Genomic DNA, 11,777 nt, shown 5'->3' on the forward strand with positions numbered 1-11,777 from the left:
TGGGAGGAACATTCCTCACGGCTGCTTCTACAACATCTTCACACATGTTATTAGAAATACATGCCTTTCCCTCCCCCCAGGCTAATGATGCAGATAACTTTTAACACACAAATATAATCATATATTTACATTTTATCACAAATCATGATCATTACAGCTGCGTGGCTACGTTAGCATTCCCGATGTATGTTCCCTCTGAAGCCAGCAGATGGTGGGCAAAGGTCGTTTCCTGGCGCGGGAAAAGCTAGACTGACATGAAGTAATTTGTTTTTTTGTGTTTAATTATCTTTTTGTTCTAAAACATGACGCCAAAGTAAAGTATACTCAAGATACGAAGGACAAAATCATGCATAATATTTGTCCTTTAAGAAGAGTTTATTCCTTTTTGTCCAACATCCAACAAAAGAGAATTATCAAGCAAATGAATGTAAAAAAGCTCTTATTTCCTGTCAAATCAATCCTCAGAGTCAGGTGGCGGAGTCTCCACCACAACAGTCTCATGAGATGTAACGTAGTGCAGCTTTAACACACCTGTACAAAAATAAGCCTAAAACGTGTAAACATTTATATTGGCCTTTGTCCCTGATACTGACACTGAAGCAGCTTTACTCTTTATATTTACCCTTAGATTGTTTGTTTGTTTGTTTGTTTGTTTGTTTGTTTTGGAGGACTGAACTGACAAAACCAGCATTTCTTTGGTTTTGACCAGTGCCGTTCCAACACTTAAGCATACATGAAATAAGAAATAAGAGGCTCGGTGCTGCCGGTGATGCAGTGGTTAAGACACATATGCCAGACTCCAAGTGCAGCCAGCCGCAGTGTCCAGAGTACAAATCCCAACTCATGTCTCTCCTCTCTCTCATCCCCCATTTCACACTGTCTTTTTCTGTCTAATAAAGGGCAAAGAAAAGAGATTTCGGGACTTGTATTATAGATGTTTTTTGTTCCATACAGAATACTTACATACGGTCTATTAAAGTATATTTTTTTTATCTGTGTGTTTAGATTATCTATCCCAGAATGATAAATCTGACTGATGTTTGACGTGAGTTGGACAAAAGGGAATAAATACAAACAGACACACCTTAACAGATGTGTCGTAAGAGTTCATTCCCCAATGTGAAAGATTTCAGCCATAAACTTAAAGAAAAAAAGCATTTATTTCATTGTGAGAGTTTTTAATTCATTTCATTCTTTCTTTTTGAAACGGGCCCAAACCCCCTGAAGCTCGCCGCGAGGCTCGTCTCCCCGCGGACCCCCTGACTGTGAGGATCTTTCAGGTGCTCCTGATCCAGCAGGAGCGGCCGCACGCGCACAAACTGCTCCGCCCAGAAGAGCTCACGCGTCCGGCCGAGAGGGCGTGTCCCGGGATTAGAGCGCGAGGAGGGCGGGGCCTGGACTGGGAGCCGGACGTGCTGATTGGACGAGCAGATTAAGATGGAGGCGGTCTATGAGGACGCTCGTCTGCTCTTTTCTGTCAACAAGATCCAAATATGTGCTGACGTCATGACCGGAAGTGTGGAGTCTTATCTCCCGCGAACTCTGACAAACCAACCAGCTGGTCTCCATGGTGATTGTATTGTTTTTGCCTTGAAAGCTCCACAGTGCGGCATTAAACTTGTCCATGATGCATTTGTTCAACTGATGATGCAATTCTCCACAGATCTGACGTGTAACTTGGGCTGTTGGTGGCATCTGCTTGTATGGGAAAAGAAGAACGACAGCAAGAAGGAAAGAAAGAAAGACATACGGAAAGAAAGATATATGAAAAGAAAGAAAAAGAGATATACAAAAGTAAAAAAATAAAAAAGCAAGCAAACGTGAATGAAAAAAAAGCAAGAAAAAAGAAAGGAGAAAGAAAGAAAAAGAAAGAAATATAGCAAGAAAGAAAACAAGAAAGTAAAAGCGAGGAAAAAAGAAACAAAGAAAGAATGAAAGCAACAAAGAGGGCAAGAAAGAAAAAGCAAAAATGGAGATGGAGAGAGAGAGAGAATGAATTAAGGAATAGAAGAAGAGAAGAAGTGAAGAACAGAAGAAGAAAGGAACAGAAGAAGAGAAGAAGAAAGGAACAGAAGGACAAATGCTGGAGTGAAAGAGAGATCAATACCCGGCACAGCAGCACTGAACAGAGATGAAGGACCTTTAACACTCCCTCACGTCTCCAGAGACCACCGGGCAGCAGGGGGCGTGGCCAGTCCGGCACACATCTGTCGGATCAGCTCACAAAAACAACACTTTTCCCCGTCTTAATAAAGGTTAATTGTGTTAATTTTATTTGAAGTTTATTGTTGTATTTTTAGGTTATTTTTTTTTTCATCCTTATTCAATATTACAGTTTTCCCCTGCAAAATTATAATATAGAAGAGACGGACAGAGTGAGAGAGGGAGATGAGGAAGAGAGAGAAAAGATAAAGAAAAGAGCAGAACGAAGGAACGCCAAGTGTGATGAACAGAACGGGGGAGGAAGAGGAGAGAAAGAGGAGGCGAGAGGAGAGAGGGGGAGAAAAGGGGAGGAGGGGGAGGGAAAGAGGAGAGAGGGGGAGAGAGGAGGAGAAAGGGGGAGGAGGGGGAGGGAAAGAGGAGAGAGGGGGAGAGAGGAGGAGAAAGGGGGAGGAGGGGGAGGGAAAGAGGAGAGAGGGGGAGAGAGGGGGAGGGAAAGAGGGGGAGAGAAATAGAAGGAAAGAGGAGAAGAGGGGGAGGAAGAGAAGAGAAAGAGGAGGGGGGAGGGAGATCAGGTAGAGGAGAGAAAAGATAAAGAAAAGAGCAGAGCGAAGGAATGCCGAGTGTGATGAACAGACTGGGGGAGGAAGAGGAGAGAAAGAGGAGGAGAGAGGAGGGAAAGAAGAGGAGAGAGGGGGAGGGAAAGAGGAGACGAAGCAGAGGAGAGAGGAGGAGAGAGGGGGGGAGAGGGGGAGGAGCGACACAGGGGAGAACCCTCCTCCTCCCGCTTCATTAAAATGAACAGATGAGGTCGTGCGGGGCTCCATTGTGAGGATCGCCCCGCAGAGGTCACGGCGCTTGACCCCCGGCTGGGCGTCCCGTCTCAGTGCCATGCTCAGTGCTGACCCCCTGTGGACGCGCGTGCACACGACCGGCAAAGGCGGTGATAGCGTCATAGCAACAGGTCAAAGTATAAGACGCGCCTGTGGTCATAAATCTGAATATTCAAACTGCAAATGATCACACAGAAAGGAATATAATTAATACTCTGATTAGGTTAATTAGGACGTAGGATGTAATGATGCAATCGTCTCCGAATCCAAGAACTCAAATGAAACCAAACCATTTCAAGTTTCGTCAATTCATTATTTTCTTTTAGCTTATTCTAGTTTATTTAGAGTATATTATCAATCTAAACTCCGGAACTTAGATCTACTCTCTCCACTTGTTTCATTCACTTATTTATGTTTAGTTTTTTTATTCAATGAATAGTTTCAGTCGATGAAAATGTATGTAATTTAAGTTGTCGCTTTAGTCATTGTGAGGTTTTTTCACTAAATTGACTGACAAAAAACATTGTAGTTGAGGAAAAGAACGCGAGCGTAGAACCTGGAACCTTCTTGCTGTGAAGCGAGAGTGCTCTTGTTACACGTGCAGAGGCTTTTGAACAAAAGTGTGTTAAAGTGCAAATATGTAACGTAAAATGAATAAAAATGAATAAAAAATAAATAAAATAAATAATTCAAGAAAAAACAGTCACAAGCCGATTTTTCACAAAGGACTTCAAATTTATAAATATTCTTTCCATGAACAGTAACTCAGTGGGGATCTTCAAAAGGAAGTGTGACGTTCTGACACACACATACGTCTCTACTTCCAAAAGTATCTAAATAACTTTATATAGTGCCTGTTTCTCTGCAAATACAGTATTCCAAAATATAAGTTCCACACAATAAGCATCGATACAGAGCAGCAAAGCAGAATGACACAGGTCAGAGCAGTTCGGGTGAAAATGGAACAATAATGCAACATCTGCTTCAGTTTGAATGACTTATGGTTAATAATGGCAACGTTTTATAATAACTACACTTTAAATAGCCTTAATAAAGCATGAACAAAGTTATTATTCAGGCTTAGCAACGACTTCACTCATACTCACAGTTACTAAGGCATAAACTCTTAATTAAGTCTTTGCTCATGTTTTATTAAGGCTAATTAAACGTCACCGGAATATTTATCTTCAGCTGTTTTGACAAGTTAGACATAGAAATGACAGAGACATGTAGGAAATAAATAAATCTTATCCAGTAAAAGAGTAATTTAGGGATTTGCGATCAATTGAACCGATGTATGTGTTTATTCTGTTGTTAAAAGTGCTTGGCGACGCCCTGATTTCTTTGTTCTACTTTTGTCAAAACAATGGGACAACGTGAGGACGGGTGAGAGGAGGTTCGTTATTGTTCTAGAGCAGGACGTTTCCATGGCGTTGGGAGAGCGAGCGTCCAAAGGTGTCCTGCTCTCTAGGGGTCCAACACCAGCGATGCACTTCTGGGAGAGGCGGAAAAAAGACGTGATTTGTACTGTATGTGGAGCGAGAACGATAATCGGAGGCGAAATCTGCTCAAAAAGGACTTTTAGGACTCGACAGGTCAAAATAATTAATATGGCGATTTTAATTACTTCACATCACATTATACAATACTTTTAGGAAGTCAATATTTACCATAGATGTGGGCAATATGTAAAAATTTAGATGATAACCTTAAAGTTAAGATAAGATAAGGTTGATATTTCTGCACTTTTGTGATTCATTTTCAGACATTTCACGTTTGTCTGACGCTTATACCTCGATTAATAGTTTTTTTCTGTTGGATTGACTGAATCTCGTGTGAATATTATCAGGATACTTCTGGCATACGTGTGCTTCTTTTCTTTCCGTCGACAGGGAACTTTTTTGTCATTTTTTAAGTTGTCGAGGGTTAAAAAATTTACAAATATGACTCATAAATTATATTAACCAACTGTTTTAAGTGGTTTCATTCTAATATTCATTTAAAAAAGGTCGGTTTTCACATGATTGAACAGCGGAACGTTCCACGGGATTTGAGCGCGGCCGACGTCGGAATGGAAAACGTTTTTTTTGTCGTTTCAGTTTTTGCAGCCACGGTGGGTTTCCTATGTGCGAGTCTCTCCTCCGGTAAGATTCACTCTGTGGTTCATTTGGAATTGGGTCAACTGGGATTAACCGGCTTTTATGGGTCAAAAGGTAGTTTCAATATGATCTTTTATCGTGACATTTCCTGTAATAAAACATCACACAGCAACATTTTGGTAACACTTTAGAATAAGACATAGATCCAAAACATAAATAAATGTTTGTTAATCATCTGATGTTTAATCATTTACATTATTTACTAAGCGTGAACAAAAATAAACTAATGATTAACATTACTAACTAGAACTAACCCTAGTTTTCTTCTTCCCGCTCCTTTTCGAGCTTGAATTATTGATTATGTGATGGGATTATATTATTATCAAATAACTGGTTTGTCAAAGATTCATAAATATTTATAAATGCTTTGTATCTAAGCCTTATTCTAAAGTAATACCAAAATTATGATCGTGACGAAATGTTAGTTTCCCAATTACTACAAGTTAACTAATACAAACTCCAGTCCAATAACAAGACAGTCCTTCTAGTTTAGTTTAGTTTAATTCAATTTAGTTAAGTTTAGTTTAGGCAGTTCAGTTCAGGTAGTTTCGTTTAGTTCATTCAGTTTAGTTTAGTTTAGTTAATTGCTTATCTAGTTTAGTTCAGTTTATTTAGTTCAGTTCAGTTTAGGTAGTTCAGTTTAATTATTTAGTTTAATTTAATTTAGTTGATTTCAGTTTAGTTTAGTTTATTTAGTTTAGTTTAGTTCATTCATTTTCATTTAATTTGACATATTTACACAGGGTTTTACACGATTTTCATGTTCAAACACCAAACACAGGACAAACTTCTGATTCAGTCCCAACTAATTTAGACACGGACAAAACAAATGGAAGTGAGTTTTAGTCATTTGTTTTATTTATTTATTTATTTATTATGGAGGTAATTTAGAAATGTCTCCTCACAAAAAAAATCCACAAAAAACATACATCTGACATTGTGACATCCGTTCGTATCGGTGCGTCTCCCTCAAACGGTACAAATCAATTAAACACGTCACCGCCGCGTCTCCCAAATGTCATCTTTAAGGTTACTCGGGTGGAAGTCGGATTACCATCGGTTTAACTCTGGTTTGGACAGGATTTGAAAGGGCATCGGACCAGCGACATTCTGGACACATTACGCAAGAGAAAAAAACATTATTGGCTTTAATTCCACCGCGAACATTTCAAAAATTTTAGTTCACGCTTCGTTCTTTAGTAAATTTACTGCTTTTTCTGACCTTTTACTGACCTTTAAAGCCGTTTCGCGATCTAATTTAAGTGTTTTCATAACATTTTTGTGATATTTTCATACTTTTTAAAGCAGATCAAAGTAAAAATTAACTTGCGGGCCAATAATATTAATCTCAAAAGTTGATTAATACTCAAGTTTTGCCAAAATGTCACTCCCGTCCGGCCTTAACTGATATAATTGAACTTTAATAATCTTCCTCTCGCGTTGCCAGCGTGTGCTTTGGTCTGGTCTCCACCTCTGACAACCACAAATCCATAATAAACATCTAAACAATTAAACCAATCAACATTTCTCCTTAATCTCTAAATTCATAAGTTACAAATAAACAAATTATTTCTATCTCGCCACAAAAAAACAAACATACTTTTTTTTTTCTTCCAATAAGTTAAATTGAAATCTTAATATAATGTATTGTTTACTCCATTTAAATATTTCATCTTATTTAAATATAATTATTACAGAAAAATACTACACTGTGCATTGGCTTTTCCCGCTCGCTGAAAGAGTGTCCGGTACTTCCTGGATCCAGATATGTACATTTCATTTGTGAGATCTTTCAAATCAGGGGCGTCCAAACCGCTTTTTTCGCCGACCGACTTCGCCGCGATTCCGTTTCAGAACCCGTTTATCGCCAAAATGTTAGAATCTGAAGTTAGAATGGCAGAGAAAAATTGCTGTAAAGAAAACAAAAAAAAAAACATCTAGAAATAAGGATAAAGCCTGAGGGCCAAGGAAAACTGGTCCGCGGGCCGCATTTGGCCCCTGGGCCGTGGTTTAGACACCCCTGTTTGAACAGAAGGAAATCATGACGTCATCTGATTTGGTACACTCTAAAGGAATCGAACTCAAATCAAATTAAAACAATGGATATTCTCTTCTTTTCGCGAATCTCCAAAAATAGTAATTCTAAAAATATATTGCATATGCCATCTTAGGAAAATCGATATAATAAAATATAATGTCATAAGTTATTACAGGGCGTTGTGGGACGTTGTCCAATCGTTGAGGAATTGTTTTTGGGGAATGATCCTTCGTGATAATCTAAATTTGAGCAAAAAAGGGGTCAAAGTTGTGTAAGAAAAGCAATCGGGAAGTGTAACAGTTCAACGGGGATGAATAGAACTCTAGAGCGCGATCACGGCGTCCATCTTGTGACACTTTGCGGGTTGTAAAGGCGCGTTCCAGGCAGCTGAGGGCGCTTGTTTCGCATTTGGAGATCACAAATATGTAAATATGTAATTCACCGTAATGGGTTTATAAGAGCTTTAGCACAAACTTTCAGAGGCAAAAGAGGCGTTTTGCCATCACGCTAATGCTAACAACAACTAGCATGCTAACAGCGCACCGTTCAGCGCCATTTCCTGATTCGTTGCGGTTTAAATAAATCAAAAACACTTTATATTTAGATGCAGACGGCACACAGCGGTCTCATTTTCACCTTAATATATCGGTAATATATCTGTACTTCAAAGGAAAACTAATATTACTTGATTTAAATTATTAAAAAGTTGAAACAGCCTCTTTAACCTGCTACTGTACATTTACAGAAATAAATAGCCCAGACTTTCTTCGTGAGGCATAAATTAAATTACACTAGAGCATTTTATAGTATAACTACAACCACTATCTTACCACTGTCAACAACATTAGAGTTATTAGAGAAACATTTCAGATTTTCCTGGTTTGACAGTTTTACATACGGTTTAAATTTGACTGGAACGCACCAAACATCAACACACATTTAATATTAAGTCATAAATTAGATAGTCGTTCATAATGTATAATAAATTGGAAGTGCTGCGTGAAGAAATAAAGGGGAACTGACTAAATAAATTAAGAGAAAGCCAGAGTACAGCCTCAAGATGGATTTAAGTGGCTGTAAATCGCAGTCAAACGTCCGCTCTAGAGTCCCAGTCATCACAGCGCTGCGACAAACCAACGTGACGGTAGAACACAGAATAAAACGTACTCCTTCCTCCTCTTCGCGTCATCAACGACGTTTGGCGCGGTGCTACGTTTGTCTCTGCGCAAAGCCAACTCTCCCTCGAAATCTAATCACATCGAACGTTGCGGGTACGGTACGTAAAAAGCGTGTAAACCCTACGGTCTATTCAAAGTATGACCAGGGTGGAATGATTGAACAGCGGTACATTCCACGGGATTTCGAGCGCGGCCGACGTCTCTATGGGCGACGGCGGAATGGAAAACGTTTTTTTTGTCGTTTCAGTTTTTTGCTGCCATGGCGGGTTTCCTATGTGCGAGTCTCTCCTTCCGTAAGATTAGCAGGTGGGTTTGAATAAAAGTCGCACGTGGTAATTAAGGAATGGATTAGTGCAATATAATGAGGGGTCGGGGGCGGGGGAGCTGACAGCGAGTGGGAGGGCGGGACCATGTGACATCCTTTGGTTTAAATCGGGACGGCGAGGGGGACGGCCGCAACGGGAGCTCGGGAGAAGGCGGAGCCCGGAATGTGAGGCGAAACAGAATGCAACGAGCGGCTCAGTGCGTTTAACGAGGCCGAGAGAAAGGAAGGAAGTCCAAATATGGAGCGTTAAATTTGTCTCTGCGCTTTACTCATGTGTTCTTTTAGATTGGGCCTGTGAGTGTCAGAACCGGGAAGACAAATGTGCAGGAAGTCAGATCCATTCGTTATAGTTTTGAGACAAATCTGTTCAACAATATTATTATAGTATAGTATATAGTATTATATTTTGGTTTATTTAGCATACCCTGCCATTGTCGTTTAAAGATTGTGTGATTTTGCATTGAAGTTATCAACCTACTTTATGTAATATTTTAAAGACTTTATTAATAATAAATAATATATTAATAATGTTTTTATTATTAAATATTGATTGCTTCGTATAATTGATCTGATGAGCACAGAAATATGGGACTCTCCAGCTTAAATAAAAGTTAAAAATGAAATAAAATATTTTTATGGAATTTAGTCCCTTTAAGCCTGGTTTATAATATAACTTCTACTTCCTTTAAGCCTGGTTTATAATATAATGTATACTTCCTTTTAGGCCTGGTTTATAATTGAATTTTCACTTCCTTTAAGCCTGGTTTTTAATAGAATTCTACTTTATTTAACCTTGGTTTAAAATAGAATTCTACTTCCTTTAAACCTGGTTTATAATAGAATTCTACTTCCTTTAAACCTGGTTTATAATAGAATTTCCACTAAACTGCACATGAAGCATCGACGCGCTCTTTTCGCAAGTCGATTCGCTGCATTCTGTTTTCACTTTCATCAAGTCCATCGTTTCCAGTAAAAGAAAAGTGAGTTTTTAAACAGGCGCTCCCCGGACACGGCGACGGTTCTGGTGGCTGTGGTCACTCGCTCTGCCCGTCAGCAGTTCTGGCGATGTCGCACCGTAAATCTACGCATCGCACTACCGTGTTCGTAAAGTGACACTAGCTGCCTAAAGCTCTACCTGCAATGTATAAGGCGAGTCGCAGGAAAACTAAGTACGGAACAAAAGGAGCGCGTCGACCCCGCAGCACGGGCCGTTTCTTTTGGGCGAAAGGTCCGGAACGCCAGCCAATCACCGCAAAGTCATCAGAACAAGTTAAAATGACTTGAATTCAGATTATTTTTGTCGTTTTGACTGAATTCGACCCATTTATTTAGTGATTTGATGGCGTCAAGCTCAATCTGACTGACCTCGATGCATTTTTCACTTAGTTTAAAGCTGCACCGTATCATGTTCCACGATACGGCATTAATCTCAGTTTCATTTTGCTCGTATTCAGTGACATAATAAGAACATGTTTGGCAATAAAGAAGATATCTAAGTTCAGTCAAATTATCTTGATTTCAAAAATAAAAAGCGTAAATGAGAATTCACCGAAATGTTACGTGATTCTTTGAAAGTCGAGGGTCACATTTCTGTAATCAAACAGTAATCTGCAGTCAAACAGTACGATCAATTTAGCAGTTAACAATGAACAAAATGTCAAAAATAATGGTCTAAGCATGCTGTATGTTCAAAAGGATAATGTGTCTTCTTTGCTTTAAACGATCTACCACTTGATAAAGACAATAAAGATGAAGCGATTTGATTCTGATTCCAAGTCATTGTAACTCGTGCATGTATCGTTTGGACATCATTCCATGCTTCTCGTCCCCTCTCAATCTCCTCTTTCAAAAGCAATAGAAAGATGAGGAAACGCCTCACTAGCCTCGCCTGCGCCCCCTCCTGGTCGGTAAGCGCAAATGCTGATCCGATAAGTCTTAGGCAGCAAAAGACGTCCCAAAGTTATAACGACAGATTCAGAGTAGATCTTGATTTTTGTCATGAATAACTGTTTTACTGGAATTTCCATAAGGATCAATAAAGTAGTCATGTATCGATTGATCGGTTTAGAGTTTTATGCTCTTGATTTAAGTCCTCTTAAAACTTAAAATGTCGACAAAATTCTACAAAAAATCTCGATGAACAGATAACTTAGCTGGAAACAAATTGTACTGAAACAAGCTTGAAATAAATTGAAACGAGTAAAAAAAAAAAAGAATCTAGTCCTAAATATAAATAATTTAAAAAACAAGATTTGATTGTTGGATTTGTTTCAAGTTAATTCCGTGGAACAAATCCCCCCCAAAAAATCCAATTAAGTAAATAAAAAAAGATTGATATTCTGAATTCAAGTCATTTTAACTCTTCTGTGCTTGTTGCCGCGCTCTCGCTCTCCGGAAGCCGCTTCGTTCGAAACCCTGAGCTTCACAAACCGACCGAACGCAATTGTGCCACAACGCTTTGGGGGCGGGGACAGTTTGCTGCCAGGGAAACCGCCAAGAACGACCTCGTCACGCCGCGAAAACCAAACATCTGCCCCTCACGAGAGCACGATCCAGAGATGAGCCGGATCCTTCGAGCCGAGTTCACCTCGGGCTCGGCGACGCCCAGAAAAAACATTGTCTGCTCTTGAGAGTTCACTCTTTGCTGTGATTGGTTTGAGCCACTCAATCGAAGCGTGGCAGAGCGGGTCAGATAACAGATTTTTACCGCCATATCGCCCAGCCCCAAGTTAAAAGTATGTATTTAACAGGTTTCTACATTACTCTGATATTCAATTAATACAGCAGTTATTATTTTTGATTAATCGCTTGGTTCTTTTGATCGCACAGAACTTGAATAGAGACCATTTACCAATTATTCGAACCAGAAAAAGCGAAAGTGAAGCAGACTATATCGGGTTTTCATAATATTTCAAATTTCTTGTGTCATTTTTGCTTTGTCTGAGCCATGAGACCTCTTTTCGCGGCTCAAAGACAGGTTTTGAAGTCTGCTCGTTGTCCAGGTAACGATTACGCGATTGCCAATGTGGTCGGCGTTTGTCCCGATCATCATTTCATCGCGATTGATCCGTTAGACATTTTTGA

The sequence above is a fragment of the Eucyclogobius newberryi genome, unplaced genomic scaffold, assembly GCF_026437365.1.
Source record: "Eucyclogobius newberryi isolate DKJ021-1_F unplaced genomic scaffold, fEucNew1.0.hap1 SCAF_1, whole genome shotgun sequence".
Taxonomy (NCBI): Eukaryota; Metazoa; Chordata; class Actinopteri; order Gobiiformes; family Gobiidae; genus Eucyclogobius; species Eucyclogobius newberryi.